Genomic DNA, 17,044 nt, shown 5'->3' with positions numbered 1-17,044 from the left:
TGAAAGATACGCTTTGTCACGAGTTATATTAATACAAACTGCAGTACAATATTCTGTTTTTAACGAAGAGATCGGTTGTACCACGTGTACGTACACATCAATGATCGCGATCTAAGATTTCAATTTATTTATTCTTCAGTACGCAATATACAATGAAAATAAATTACATTATTTAAAGCATAAAATGCGATGCAATGTTTCTTCAACTGGATTTTGACTACCTTATTACCAGAAATTTTCCCATGAACTTTGGTGCAGTATTTTTAATAAATGAATACTGATAACCACAAACGAACAAAAAAAAACACCAAGTTAGTCGTAAACCTTTGGAGTGTAAAGTTTTTGGACCGGGAGGAAAGAGACATGAATAATTAATGTCAGACAATCCGATCTATTTAATCCAAATCTCTAGGTTTTTAAATCATCGTTTTTTAATTAAATAAAAACTATAATCACTTTTTTTCTCGTTGTTCATTGCTTTTTTAAATATTACAGAACTCAATTTGGCTACAGGCTTAAAACTTTATGTCAAAGTTAATCAAATTTTGTTTAGGTAAATGAAAAAAGACTAATAGAACTAAATATCCAATAGTTATTATTGAGAGTTTAATATAAGGCTTATAACAAAAAGCGCGTGATTTTCAGCTTAAAGAAAATAAATGGCCACTGAGAAGATATATCGAGCTAACCGCAAAGAAATGATTTTTTAACGTATACAATTCGGAAATGTTTAATACAACGTAATATATATATAGCACAGTAGAATATCATAAGATAGCTTGTAATGGTAATCAAACGAACTACGTGAGATTTTCATAAACAATTTTCAATTCATTCTTTATAATAACAATAATTATCAGAGTGATAGTATTTATTATTTAATTTATATATATTTTTTTTTAATTTTTGTTATTATTATAATCACAGTCGGCTTAAAAATATTAAATAATACCGTAGAATAGTTATTTGGAAATGAAACTTCTCGCAAACTATCCGATTCCTACATACAGTTCATCAAGTTTTATTTCTAAGCGAAGGAAACGAGAAGGAATCACGGAGTTCGTTAGAACTTCGTACGTAAGAGGTGACTAAGTCAACGAATTACGTTAAATTTCTAAACATGACCTAACCTAACAGTAAAATGAAAGTGGAGGGAAAAAATAAACGTGAAAATATTATATTACAGTTCACTTAGATTAGTAATAAAGAATACTTTCAAAATATACCTCGAATTTTGTTAGACAATTTTTTTTTGTATTATAAAAAAAATTTTACCCGTATAAAATCTAACTTCTTTAATAAAAATAAATGTAACTTTCTTGCATCTTCCACCCTGAATTTTTAGGTACAATCATAAGAAAGCTACCTATTGTAATGTGTACCACGATTTGACTTCCGGAAAATTTCGACATATCTTCGCGTTTCACATCCTCCAGACCCCAAAACCACCGTCATTTCAAAGGTTTATATATATAAGTGATATAATATATATATATATATATATATGTCACTTTCTTGTGGACACGATAACTTCCGTAATTTTGCGCCAATCACTTTCAAATTGATGCACAAAATAAAACGACCCAAAATCTCGGTCGACTTCGTTAACGGCCAAAATCGGACCATGGGGGTAAAAATGGGGGCTGTTTTGAAGAAAAAATATATCGCTATAACCTTCTTATAAGTAAAATATCGAATTCGTTTAAAGTTCCTACAATTTTTTGAATAAGGGCCTAAAAGTTATCTAAGTAAAGTTTTTTGATATCCCCAACCATTGGCCCACGGGGTGGAAAAAATGGGATTTCGAAGACAAAAAAAATCATACCTCCTTTATTAAGCACAGTATCAAATCGGTTTAAAGTGGTCGTTAGTCCTCTAAACATTACCTAAAAATTCTGTCTGAACAATTTTTGATATGACCAATCCTTACGGCAAGGGATGACCAAAATTTTGCTGGAATTGTAAGAAGATGGGGCTTGGCGTATGCTAAACACGTGAAACTTTTTTCACATCCAACCATTGTCGTATTGAGTAAATTTGAAATTTTTCTTAACTTTAAGGTGGAAATCTTTTTCTCCGCCTTCCGGCGTCACGAAAGAGATTTTTTTTGTTTTTTAACTGTTAAGACATAATCAAATCGGCATTCCTTGTTTTTTAAATTAAACTTTAGAATATATGTTGTCTAAATACACTTGCAAATCTCGATTGTGATGACTAAATGTTAAACAGGATGTTATTATCTATGATACTCTATTATTAATCATTATTAACTGTATTAAGGAAATAGAATTAAAATTCTTTTAAAAATTTATATCGGAATAATCATTACTACTAACTTGATAAAGAAATATGTTCTAGGAAAGTGTCATGTCATAAAAATATAGATTGTAAAACATAAATCATACAGGCAACACACGTAAAAAATGCGTAACTTTCCGGACTTTGTCTCTTAACAGTTTTTTTTTTTAAATACACCCTAAGGTTTTTAAATATTAATATTATTATTGTTACGTAAAATTAATTATGAAATACAGAATGGAAAAAAAAATGAAAATCAACCTCTACAGAATGTTATTTTTTTTAGCAATTACGTTGTAAATATTGATAATTTTGATGATAAAATTTGTCTAATGGGGGTCAAATTTTTTTATTAAGAATTGTAATTTTTTATCAATTATATTTCTAATATTTTTAAGATAACTCACTAGGAAGGGAGTCAACGAAGCCTCCGCAAAACTAGGGCCCCACAGATGCAGTTAGAGAGACACTAGTATCAAAGAGCCTTCAGTGGACTGACTGAAGGGGAATAGAGTCGGAAGGACGCATATTTTTTGCTAATCTATAACGGAATAACTCGAATAAAAATATTTATCACAAATACAATCTACAAAGGATCGGAACGCGATCCCAAACTCCGTCCGTTTTAAAAACATACACTAAAAATAAATATATAACCGTAAAAAAAAATTAAAAGTACCGTCCAGATAAATAAAAAGATTCAGCAGCAAGGGCAGCAATATATACAGTTACATATGAATATCAGTGAATCAACCAAAATTGAGATGAAGTTTAGTTTTACATGTGACTGTTTAATCTTGTTCGTTACTAGTATAAAAACATCATTACCGCCACAAAAAGCAAATCTGACCTCTAACTTCTCTCTAGGTATTTTAGCCATAAAACACATTTACAAAGACAATCTAAAGCAGAAATTAATGTATTCCTTCCGTTTTTTGAAATTATACGTATTTGTGACGTATTTATTTATTATAAGTCAGCTGATTTAATATAAAACTAATGGATGGACGACATTATTAATTTAAACTAGCGATAGCATTTTTTTTAAACCGTCAGTTGGCCGGTTGATATTATTTTATATTAATTTCTTTCATATGCTAAGGAGACGAACTGAAAGCAAACATTGAAAGTAGTACATTCAAACTTTTATACAGAGGGATTTACGAAGAATGTAATGGACTTTCAGGACACTTCTACTGATAAAAATAAAGAAGAACGTTTACGTAAAAATAGACTGGCAAACGCTACGTTAGCAAATGTCGGCTGGCGAATGTTTTCGCTCTGATTTCTGTCTTCGGTAAAATTAAGCCTGAGCTTAAATTCAGGAACCAAATTAACGAGTAAATTTAGAGGTTTTATATGAAATCTAAATCGAAAGATTGAGAAAAAATAGGTCCCAATAGCTCTCAAAAAATTATTTTTGAGAAATCTGGGATAAAAGATAAAAAATGGGTTCCTAAAACAGTTCTATTTTATTTTTAGCGTAAAATAATTTTGTTAAACGGCTAATAAACACTAAAGGTTTTAAACGTCCAGGCTCTGTAATAAATAGGGGGATAAAAAAATCCCACGGTATACTTGAGTTCCGTTCCGATCAAGGGTCAGATCTGACCTAAATGTTTTTACTGAACATTTTTATCTTTTTCGAAATTAAACTCTAAATATTGCATAATGTAGTAGATATTGAAAAACTGTATGGCGTACTTTATATAAAAATCTGTCAAGGGCAAAGCCAGGTTCATTATACAACTTTTCCCGTCTCTTTAAATAAACTAAGTAATAAATTTAAAGAGACATACATTTAAATACATAAAAGAAAGAATTTTTGTCAATTACAAAAAGAAAAAATATATTTAAAAAACTAAGTTCAATTACAGTGCAATGATTTTCTCATTTGAAGAATACCATTAGAACTTAAAGTATTAAGTTTTAGTTTGATATAATTCTTCTGACCTTCATTTGTATACACGTTATCTAGTTGCAGCAAATGTGTAACTGTCAACTTTATTAAAAATATTGGAGGATCGTATCTCACTTTTAAATGAAATAAGTTTAAATGAAGTGCAGTAAAAACTGTGTATATGTAATAGGCGTAAAAGGAAGTCATTTGGTGTCCACATCAGATTTTTTGTATCAAATCTACTTATGGTTCCGGTAAATTGAAGCCGATTGTAAATTAAACATTGCGGCAAAAAAAAAATTGGTTTTAATATAAAAACTATATAATTATATTAGAAGAAAACTAATAAAATGTTAAATCGGGTACGTCTTACTCACTTGTCTGTAGGGGTCTAAATCTTCATACAATTAAAATCTCATAGAAAGAAATTCTTGACCTAATTTGGTGCGAAATGGTTAAACAAGTTTTGAGATATTAAGCAAAATTAAACAAAAAACAATTATTTTGGATACAGATATATCCCTGATATCGGATGGAACTAAAGATTATCAGAAGTTAGAATTTATGTAGACGAACAGTTTTTTCTAGTATCACGAGTTTCCGAGTAATTTGTTACCTATTTTATGAGTAATCTGTTTTGGAAACATATAACCAAAACTCTATAAAAATAAGATAATTATACATCCATTCTTAAATCCGATCGACTTAAAATTTTAGTACTGTAAATAGTGCATAATTCTATTAAAACTTATCGAATTTCTAATTCCTTTCATGCCCTCTCAAATTTTAAAATACTGATAAACGCCCGCAACCCTCCGGCCGATTAAATTCAAAATTTAATTATATACTGACATAATTAAATTTCGGAAGGATGTTCTTACATATATCGGCCTACATTTTCATTTATATTTATGTATATGGGGCAGTGCCCCTTATACATGGTCTTTTTGTGTTTTTCATTAGAAGAGGTCATAAAACCACGAGATTTTCAACAAAAGAAATTCCACACTAAAATTTTGACCATTACATATTCCCTTATAGCTAGCTATATAGTTATTGCCTGGAAAAATAAGAACGTAAGAAGTCAGATACGTAAATCGATTCAAAAGAAAATTAAAATTATTCTCATTTCTCTACAATAAAAAAGGACGGATAGTGTGTTGGTATGTGCTCACATGTTTACTTTGAATGAAGCACTACCATTTAGCGGAAAAAATTGAACTAACAACTGTATAATAAATTGTATTGTGTACTATAAAAGTACGTTGTTTATATTAACATTTATTATACTTATTATTTTTTTACATTTTGTTAAAAAAACAACTATTGTAGACATAAGTTTTTTGAAATTTTATAAAAATAAATAAATATAGAAGCATTATGCTTCTTGATATTAACGATATATATATATTACGTAAATGTATTAATCCTTTTACTTCATTATATTTCTGTCACGATGGCAACAAATATTTTTTCTTTAATGAATATCTGTAAAATACTTATTCTCTCAAACATGAGTATAAGAACGCCTTGAAAGTCTAGGGGGCGGAGTCTCCTGTCTAGTCTGTCAGGCGAGCGAAGCGAGCCCTGACCGGCTAGTCATAATATAATATAAATTACATTCAAATGGTTTTTGAAAGTTAAAAAATTTTATTCTTCATAAATCATTGCAATATGACCGGTAAAAATGAAATCATCATTAAATTAAAAAATTTAATGCGCCATTTTTTTTCATGCGAAACATATAACGGACAATATAATACGTGCATTTTATAAACACAAACAGTTAATTATATTATTTAGTGCTTAATTTCTGACGGTGTGCACTGGAACGGGGTTCGGCATATCTATTCTGATATACCAAATCTACGCGTATCACGGTATAATTTACCATTAATAACCAGAATAATTTAGATAAAGCATTAGACCGATCTAAAATAATAAAAAAAATATATTCTTCCAAGCCGGTATTAAATTAGTAACGGTAAATTTGTCAATAAAATAAAACGTATTAACACTCGGTCGGTTAAAAAAGAAAAAAAAATTGCACCTTATTTGAATACTGGTTATGCAAAATTATGGAGTATGCAAAATAAGTTGTGTTCCTAACTTCGGCCTAATCGACCATGAAGTTGTTTCTTTCCAAACGAATACAGTTATTTCAAGCAACCTTTTAATTTTGGATCTAAATTAAGGTGACTATGCAAAGATAAAACGTTTTTGGCAGATGTTCAGCATTTCAAATTTTGGAAAACAACCGCTTGTTTTATATATATCTATTTTTTTTTTGTCGGATGTTAATGTTCATATGTACGTGTGTAGGTAGACACATTCGTACGTAAACATTATGTACGTGTGTTTTCGATGTTGGCCTCTAAATCACGTTATATATCTCCAGAATTTCTGGACCGATATTTATGTTTACAAATATTCCCGTTTGATCATCTTTAAGAGTTCCCTTAGAAAATCAAAACAAATTTTCGAGGTACAAAAAGGCTATCAGATCATTCGTAGTTTACCCCCCATAAATATAAATTATGCAGACCGTTGTTTAGAAAATTAAAAAAATATTAACTTATCGTTGTGTTTATGCAATCTTTGTTAAAAATATTCAGTCACTTATTCTTAAAAAAATCAAAAAAATCCATTTCTATCAATCAGATCACAGAACTGTTTTCGTATAACTCAAAAACACAATACTTCGGCGTATGAGCAAGGATCTTATTATGCTTCGGTAAATATATTTTAATAAATTACCGTACCATTTAAAAAATATTCACACCATTTTTTTTTAAATTAAAAGAACTTTTTCAAAAAAAACGGTGAGTTTTCTGCATTCCGATCAACGTGTACATAAATATGCATTTTCATTAATTACTTTAACATTATTTCGTGTGATGATACTTAAATTAGTACGATTTTTTTAAATTTTATAATTAATTATGTATTTTGCTCCAATTAAGGTTTTACCATGGTTACCACTGACTTTACCAATCACTTAAATCGGGGGTTTCCTTATATATATATATATAGGTCTATGTAATATGTTTTGTGGCTCGAGAATCGCCAAAACTACTTGATCAATTTCATTGAAATTTAGATATGCTGTTGCAGTGAAGTTGTCAAGTGAAAATTTAATGATTTGGTCGAGTCGTTCTTGAGTTACGCTCAATTTAAGGTCAAAAACATTTGATCGGGGCATGTTAGAAGCGTGGTTGGTTATGATACTGCAGGTTGGAACGCTGACGTTTTTTTATTTGCGGTATCTATTATTAGCAATATTTAACCGAATTAAAAAAATATTAAAACCAAATTAAATTAACGAAAAGTCGGTCTTCTTACTCAGAACTGCGCAACAGTTTTATCTCTGAAAAAGTATATCTACATATTCCTACGCAATCTGTAAAATATATTAAATTATTATTTACCGATCAGAATAAAATATTTATTTAATTACCGGGACATCTGTACATCTTTTGTTTACCCGGTTTACTAAGTGAAAATCGATAAATTAATTCAATACAATAAACTACGATAGTAGAAGGACTACATAAAATCGATTAATATTTCAGCTAAAGATCTACTGAAGTAGAATTTATAATTTTTTTTCAGCAACTGATTTTTTTTTTGAAAAAAAAAAGACTTTGATAAACGATGCCATTAAAAAAAAAGAATTCCTTCAAACGGATAAGAGGGTAAGACGGCCGAAGCCTCTTGTGGTACGTCTAAAATTCTATAATAAAACAACTTATACCGCTAATAAAAACAAATCCGTATCCCTTTCAGTACTTAAGACTTCCGATTATTAAATAATAAATATTTAAAAGTAAATGGAGTCCTAAGTAAATATTTTAATTAGAAAATTGATAAAAATAAGGGAAAAGTGAATAATTTTCAGTATATTAATACGGATTGAACCCAAGACCGTCTAAATTAGATGCCAATGTGTTACTCCTACACCGAACGGTCGGGTATTATGTCCTGAATAGCTTGATTTCGGAGGGACCGATGAAATTTTAAAATTAGATTCGTGTATTTAGAAAATATGTAATTCATAAATTTTATTAGTGTAATATTTAAGTATTTCTTTTACCTTTGATTTTTTGGTTGCAAATTGAAAAATCCGTAAACTGATTTTATTTAAATAAATATACGCGGATAACAATTGTTAAATATTAATCATATATATATTTATATATATATATAGTGTAATACGAAGGGTAAAATGAACAGTACACTAGAACATTCTGTTATTCAAAACTAGAACTTAGAGAAAATTTATTTTTAGCATCGGTCGGTTAATTTTCGATCTCCATCATTAGACCGCATTCTAAGAATAAAAATAAATGTATGGCCTCAATATGAGTATCAGTATTACATGTATATGAATGCATACGGTATACTCTCTAAGGTTACTTATAGAACACTTTAATTAATATATTTTTGTATTTTATATTTTAATAACTTCATTCTTCGGAATTTAATTTTAAATTCCTGTTATTTTTTTTTTTTTACAAAAAACAGTAAAAAAAATTACAATAAAGGTTTCATTATATAAAAAAAGAACAAAAAAAACTTGAACTTATAATAACTAGGTCAAAGTGAATTACTTAATACCTTCACAAATATTATGTTATAAATAAATAATTATTGTGTACACCTGTTTTGAAATAATTAATCAAAAGAGAAAGGTAAAATAGTTATTTAATGTAAGATTAAAATGAATATTTTTAACCGATAGTTTTTTAATTTCGCCCTTTAAAAATATACAGAAAAATATTACAGTTCAGAACGGGTGTAGTTTAAAAATTAAAAGGAATTTTTTATATTATACTTATTAAAATGTTTTTAAAACGTAGTATTTAAAAATTATAAAAGAAAATTTCTATTCATTCTACTATAAAAACTTCTAAAATGATGCACGGTTATATTTTAAAAATTAAAAAAAAAATTATATTCATTCTATGATACAAACATTTAAAATGTCGTACCACGAGTACTAATTATATCTATACAACATTTTCAATCAGATCGTCAAAAAATTCTGTTACATCGGACATGATCGTTTAATAAATAAATTACTATATATTTAAAACGTATTCTACTTAAATAATTTGGTAGTGTGGGTTAGAATGGGTATATTATTTTTTCTGTTAAAAGTAAAAAAAAAAAAACTGGGGAAAAATAATACGAAAATTAATTTTAACTGTTTTATGAAAATTATTGAAGAAATTTTACCTCAAATGTCTAATAAATAAATATTTATAGATTTACTTTCATATTACACGTCTGTCATTTTTTAAATTAATATTTTTCGAACGGTTTGATGGCAACATTGCTTTTAAAAGTACGTGCGGGTGGACAAAGTAACTTTGCTTGTTAACCACATTTTTTTTTATATATTACTATCTAAAAAGGTTATTGGGATATTTTTCACATTTAATTTAAAATTTTGAATATGGATTAATAACGAAAAAATTTGATAAAGCATTTTACTGGATTTTTGCTATATATATATATATATATATATATATATATATATATATATATATATATATATATATATACACCTTAATTAAATTATTTACTAAAAAAAATAATAATAATAATAATAAAGGAATACTTTATATTTGTAAAAGAAAAAAAATGATAGAAAATATCGCCTATCTGACTCTAATTAAGCGAAAAGAAATTTATTAGAATAATAGTAGTTATGACCCAATTATTTATCGATTAAAAAGTTAATAAAAAATATTTAGTTATGACTTCAATCATCAGTTCAGTGTGTGTATATATATATATATACACACACACACACACACAGAGAGAGAGTTACTCATGCTGTAGCTATTTTTGTAATGTAATTTGTGGCTCCAGTGATATCAATAAAGATTTACCGATTTCAATCGTTATTTTTATGGTAAAATGATCAACACAAGAAAAAAAATTGTATAACTAAATTACTTACCAGAAAACAACACACGAATCTGATTTTGTAGCGCGGAGTGAGTTTGTTGGTTAGCGCGGGGTGAGTTCAGTAAGTTACAGTTCGCGGCAAACTACCAAACTGACAGAATACCGGTGGAGTTCTTTTAGAAGACACTATATCGGCTTACGTATTCCAAACCAGGCAGCGGTGAACAGCGCCACGGCTGTTGAGATAGTCGTGTGGTGGGGGTTTTCAGAGGCTTACGAATCACTCTAGCTCGCTGTACGATAATAATATAATATATTATTGTACATTTAAATAATGTTATGTTAATAAATCATCAGCCTATAAAATATTTATTGAAATCTTTGGCTATTAAGCTGTATTATTTTATGTACTATTTTAACCTGAATATTTTATGTAAATAATAAGTAAAAAATAAAAATTAGTAATAGTAAGATCAAAGTTGATTAATTTTATTTTAGTCATCCTGGGTCGGTACCACAAAATTTTACTCAAGGCTACGTAAATTTTTTTATACAATTTAATGTCCTTTACACAGCTAAGATTCTTTATGATGATGTTAGGTCTTAATCAAACCTCCATAAAAGTGTAGGGGTAAAAATAAAATAAAAATACTTTTTTCATTCATTGTCGTTTCCGGACACAAACTCACATTCTTGTACGGATTAAATGATTCCAATACAGAAAAAAAAAAAAATATATATATATATATATATAATTTATCATATATTATATCATTTATCTTACATTTTCGTTTAGATAGCGCTATAGCTGTAGAAGGGAAAGTATTGTAATCGGTCCAATTTGTGCATATGCGGTTTTCACCGGATCTTGACGTTTTCACACCCAAAGAACCAAAAATCCGGGTGGAAATTTTTTGGATGTTCGTAGTACGTGTGTGTGTTTTCGGTATCTCACACCTTATATCTCCATAACTGCTGAACCGATTTTGACCATACTTGGTCAGATTACTTCTAAATATGGGATATTGATGCCGTTAAAGTATCAACTTAATAGGTCAAGGGGGTGAGGCTGTACAGTAGGTCACCCTCAATATAAATAAATAAATAAATAAATATATATATATATATATATATATATATATATATATATATATATATATATTTATTTATATTACACTTTGGTTAAGTATTTTGGCGATTTCATTCAAGGATGGCAGGTAATAAATCTAATTGTTTTTTTTTTAATATCAATCATATGGTTCAATATCTTCAAACTAAATTAATCGATTGTATTATGAAATTTTGTACGATGGCTTCTGAATATGGCTCACTGATTCCCGTTAATTTTCGTTAAAATTAGTCAAAGGGATGGAAGTTCTACCCAGAGTAGAATAACGATTTTTTTACACAATTCTTTACTTGCACACTCAAATATTTCAATGTTCCAGCTTCACCGGGAAAGTTATGTAACTTTATTGCAGGCCTTTTTTTTTAAATATATATAAGCCGGCCTCCGTGGCGCGAGTGGTAGCGTCTCGGCCTTTCATCCGGAACTCCCAGGTTCGAATTCCGGTCAGGTATGGGATTTTCACACACGCTACAAATCATTCATCTCATCCTCTGAGGCAATACGTAACGGTGGTCCTGGAGGTTAAACAAAAAAAAGGCTTTTTTATATTATATCAATAAAAACAATATTTTTTCATAACTCTGAGTACAGAAATAAAAAAAATATAAAATATAGGTTTTTTTCACAATTTGGTTCAGAATTGCATTCATTTTATTCTTTAAAATAAACAACATCCAAGTAGTACTCATTTATTTTCTTTTACATTTTCGTCTAGATAGCTCTATACCAGTAGCAGGGAAAGTATTATAATCGGTCCAATTTGGGTATATGCTGTTTTCACCGGATTTTGATGTTTTCACACCAAAAATACCAAAAAACCGGGTGGAAATTTTCCGGATGTTCGTAATACGTGTGTGTTCGGTGTTTCACACCTTATATCTCCACAACTACTAAACCGATTTTGACCAAACTTGGTTAGACTACTTCTATATATGGGGCATTGATGCCGTTAAATTATCAATTTAAAAGGTCAAGGGGGTGAGGCTGTACAGTAGGTAAGAATTTTTTTTTTTGCAAAATCGCACCCCACCACAAAACATTCTATAAACTGCTGTGCTATATTTTGAAGTCACAGGTAAGCGGCAGAATTAAATGAATGAATAATACTTAAAGTGTAAAAAGGTAACTCGGTCTGGCTGGGTTTCGAACTCGATCGCCCGGTCATCTTGGTACCTGGTGCGTTAAGCCTTGCGGCTACACCAGTCTGCCGACCGTACAAGCGAAATTTGTTCTATCTAAGTTGTGAAATTACATTAGTATAATTAGTGCCGAACGTCGCCGCTAGTACCGCTACACCAGTGCGAATTAAATACAGTATGCGCGCGCGCTTTAGTTAGAACCATTGAATTAAATAAACGAAAAAATATTATATTTAAATGAAATGGTAAATATTTTAAATTTTCTGCAATTTTTTAAGTTGAATTTAAGCCGTGCAACAAAAACAACCCACATTTGTAGGACTTTCCCGGAACGTGGCTTTAGCCGTGTTACGGTAAAGTCCCGGATTTTATAAAGACAACTTTTTATAAAGACGGGATAGTCCTACAACTGTGTTGTCAGCTTTTATTAAATTGTCTTTTTTTAAGTATTACGTATAAATATTCAGAGTGTAACAATATACCTGGGTATTATTTTCGAGTTTTACTTATTAAAATTAACAAAGAGTGATCTATTTATAAAAAATGGCGCATTTCCTTTCATACCTGACCTTCTGTGGTCATCTTATTTTTTTTAAATTTATATGTCAAGATCGGATTGAGGAATCATTTGGTACATAAGTTTGCACCGACTTCATCTACAAAATAAAAAACGTTCGATGTAGTTCACAGTTTTTAAAATGGCGGACATGTCTATTTTAACATTTTTTTTCTAATAAATTAATTCACCACAGAAGCTTACAAAGAAACCTGTACGTGGGAATGTGAAAATGGAAATTTTTACCGTATAAAAAATACCGTGACTGATCGGGATTCGATCCCAGGACCTCACAGTATGAAAGGCTTAGACGCCTTTTTATATCTAGATAATCCTTAGGTTTAGCAAAATATATTTTATAATTAAATTGATGTCTTTCATTTTAATCAAAATAACACTTTATTTTTGAAAATCGGTCGACAAAAACAGAGTTATTGTTGAAAAGTTATGACATAATCTGGCTGATTTTATCTTCACAACAACGAAAATAATTTGAATAAGCTTGATTTTCAAATTAAATAATGCCCAGTTAAAGAAATATATTGTAAATCAGCTAACCTTTTAACAGTTTGTTACACATTGAAAAATGATCTTCTATTTTTGAAAATCAATTATCAGTTAAATCATTTTGATTTCAGTTTTTCTTTGCCTCTGTTTTTAGTTTTTGAAAATGGAAATTTATTCTCATATTGAATAGGCAGAGATGAATCTTACCGATTACAGTCGATATGGAACTGGCCACCAGCATGCAGAACATTTTCTTTTCCCTGTTTGCCGAGTGAAACGTTTTCTGTAATTCCGCATTATAGATAAGAAAAACCGAAAATTTTCCTCCTAAAGCTGACGGTTGAGAAAGACCGTTAAACACAAAAACGCTGGAGTTGGAATACAGTATATTGGAATATATCCAGAGAGACACTTACTAAAAGGGTCACGTTACGTGAACGATCTGATCGTATGGTTTTATAAAGAATTATTTTTAAATAAATGCTATTTTACAATGTAAAAAATATTTCACAAGTTAGTTGATTTACACCGAAACTATGAAAAAAAATCAAGCTTAGTTGAACTAATTTATTTTATTACGGTGAAGATGAAATCCGGCTGAAAATTATGTAATCAATTTTCCTCCGATAATTCGGTTTGTCTATCGATTTTAAAAATAAGGTAACTTTGTTTATAATGAAATAATTAATATTTTAACTAATAAATCGCGTTTCGATAAAACTATTATTGAAATATAAAAGATAAAAAATTGTGGCCGCAATTCTGAAATTTATGAACGTATTTAATTTAAATTTAAACCGTAATTCTTTATTTTCTTTATAGCTCGGCACATTTTTTTTGTTTTACACAGTATAATAAATTAAAGGGCGATTCAGAATTAAAATAGAAAATCAAAAGGCTTATCATGGCTATTCTTACTCAGACTATTATTTCCTTTTTTAAATCTTGAATAAACAAAATCCAATCGCTAATTTACCAATGATAGACATGAAGTAATTGAAAATATTATCTAAAACTATTATTTATTATTTCACTCATAGACTTGTTATTTATCATCCATTTTTATTTTTTGTTCAGATACGACACGTTTTTTTTTTATAATGAACGAATAATTTATTTTTGTAACAAAAGATAAAAGTTGATCCAACCAAAAAATCATATTACTACTACGCATTACGCGAACTAGCGCCAAATATGATTCTAAGAATGCATGGAGATAAACAGGTCGGTACGGTCTGGGAGAAACGGTGAAATCCTATTCAAGGCAGTTATTTTTATGCGGATTTGAATACTAGATCGTGGATACCGTTGTTCTTTGGTGGATAGGTATCAATTTACCACAAATCTCAGAAATGGTCGACCAGAAATGAGACTGTACAAGACTAAACCTCATTTACATTCATACATATCATCCTCTGAAGTAATACCTTAAGTTGGGTTACGGAGGCTAAACAGAAAAAGAAAAGAGATAAACGGTGAAAGTGTAAGAAAACGGAAAGGCTACAGATTATCCTTCGGGTGGGGCTATTATTCGGGACGATTGATATTTTTCTAACGACGGAAATATTTAAAAAAATATAAATAGAATTTATGAAACATATTTTAAAATAGTATCGGTTATCAAAACAACAAAGCGCAGCATTTTCTTTAAAGAATGTAAACAAACAACGATAAAGAGAATTAAATATGCTGAAGCAGCAATAAAAAGTTTAAATAAAAATTTATTATTAAAGAAAACACCAAACAAATTTGGTTATATAATTTTATACTCCCAGTTAATTACTTCTACGTAGTAGAGTATCATTTTGATAAAATATATTATATTGTATTTATCAACACATACCATTATCATTAACGCTGTGTATTTTTTTTATGGCTTACCAAATAAAGAAAATTAATGAAGTGAGAATACTGCATTCAATGAATTTTTCATATTTATATTTCAACAAACGTTGCAATAATCGTTAATTGGATGATATGTACAAACAGACATCATATTGTACATACATCATTTGCTCATCGTTTTCGATAAGAGCAATATTTAAATAACCCTGATGGATCATAAAGAGATCGATGCATCGTCTTTTAGTATAATAATAATTACACTGGAAACCCAGTACGGTTTCCGGGAGATGCAGTCCAAGACGTTGTTGTGACGGTGCGGCGAGTAGAGGACCACAATAATTTTTCACGCCGTGTGGTCCTTTTCTCATTACGTTGAACGTGAAAAACGCGTTCAGCTCTGCATGGTGGATGTGTGATGAACCATGTGGGATGTGTGGGTTCTGGAGCACTCTTTCCACGTGCCTCGATACCGTTTCAGAATGGTGAACGCATACCTGCGGAACCGTGGTCTCCACGAGACCGCGATGAAATTCGGGGACAGCTCAGCAGTCGACTTTCGACCCCAACCTTTGAAACGCCGTCTATGACGGCTTTCTGAGGCATTCTGGAAATGCCTGAAGAGTCGGCCTCGGTTGGGTACGCTGACAACGCTGCGCTAATTGTTGCAGACCGCGACGAGGAGCGCACAGCGCTCCGGATCTCGGAGCGCTGTGCCCGAGCGATGCACAAGTCAGCGCCTGGCTGAACGACCAGGGGTTATCTCTAGCCCTCAGCAAAATGGAGATTGTGGTCTAACGAAGAAGCTTATATATAATCTCCTCCTCCTGCAGTTCTCTCCTTGGAGAGACCAAGCCGGCCGCGAAGTATCTCGGTATGATGACTGACCGGAAACTCAGCTTTGCTGAACAACTTCGAAGGGCAAAACTGCGAGACCGATAACCAATCTCCGCCGTCTTATGGCGCATGTCTGCGGACCAAAGGTCAAGCAGACTGCGACTGCGGATGTCCACGGTGTATTCCTTCCTGCAATACGGGGTGGATGTGTGGGCCTAGGCATAAAGATTCGAGGGAAACCGGAAGCAGTTCGCGCGCAGATGGAACGCACCGCGGAATGGTGATTCGCTTCCGGGTATCAGACGGTCTCCGATCCTGTCGTACTGGTGGTCGCCGGCGTTATACCCACTGCTCTTTTGGCAAGAGCGCTAGGCGGCCTACAGTACGGGCAAGCGAAGACCGGGAGACCATGGCCGAGAACGAACGGACTCGTACGTTTCTCGCATGGCAAGAGACCTGGGACCACGAAATCAGAGGACGATGGAACCCAAGGCTTATCCCGCTGGTCAGACCGGCGGCATTGAGAGGTAGAGTATTACTTCACCTCTCCATGTTTCTAACGAGTCACGGATACTTCCGCGCTTATCTCTATGCCATAGGGAAAGGACCGTCCCCCGACTGCCTCTATTGTCCCGGTGTAAGGAACGACGCCGAGCATATATTTTTCAAATGTGCTCGGTGGGCGGCAGATTGAGGGATAATAGAGGCGAATCTCGGAGCACTGAATTATATTTTAAATACGTTGCAAAGAATCTCGGAGCACTCAAACCTCTGCAACGTGGTTGCGATGATGCTCAGTGACCTGAGCGTCTGGGAGAATGCGGCCCGATTCGTGGGATTCTCAGGAACAAGAAGGGCGACCTGGATAGTCATGAGCAAGGTGAAACAAAGTAGCGGCCTTCTCAGGCTACGATAGGAGG

General features: G+C 31.3%; 1 protein-coding gene across 7 annotated transcripts in view; it reads right to left on the bottom strand.

The window, feature by feature from the left end:
- The window catches only part of Tm1 (tropomyosin 1), a 190,298-nt gene extending 179,969 nt beyond the window's left edge, over positions 1 to 10,329 (bottom strand). For 6 of the 7 annotated variants that reach the window (XM_075382503.1, XM_075382501.1, XM_075382500.1 and 3 more), the window contains exon 1: positions 10,167 to 10,327. The gene's annotated coding sequence lies outside the window, so the exon portion shown is untranslated. Of the gene's footprint in view, positions 1 to 10,166 lie in introns of all 7 variants that reach the window. The other variant, XM_075382502.1, reaches the window with a different exon arrangement.
- Positions 10,330 to 17,044: the final 6,715 nt, after the last annotated feature.

Source organism: Lycorma delicatula, chromosome 1, assembly GCF_047948215.1.
Source record: "Lycorma delicatula isolate Av1 chromosome 1, ASM4794821v1, whole genome shotgun sequence".
Classification (NCBI taxonomy): Eukaryota; Metazoa; Arthropoda; class Insecta; order Hemiptera; family Fulgoridae; genus Lycorma; species Lycorma delicatula.
The sequence above is the reverse complement of the archived record's forward strand: the minus strand, read 5'-3'. Positions and strand labels throughout refer to the sequence as shown.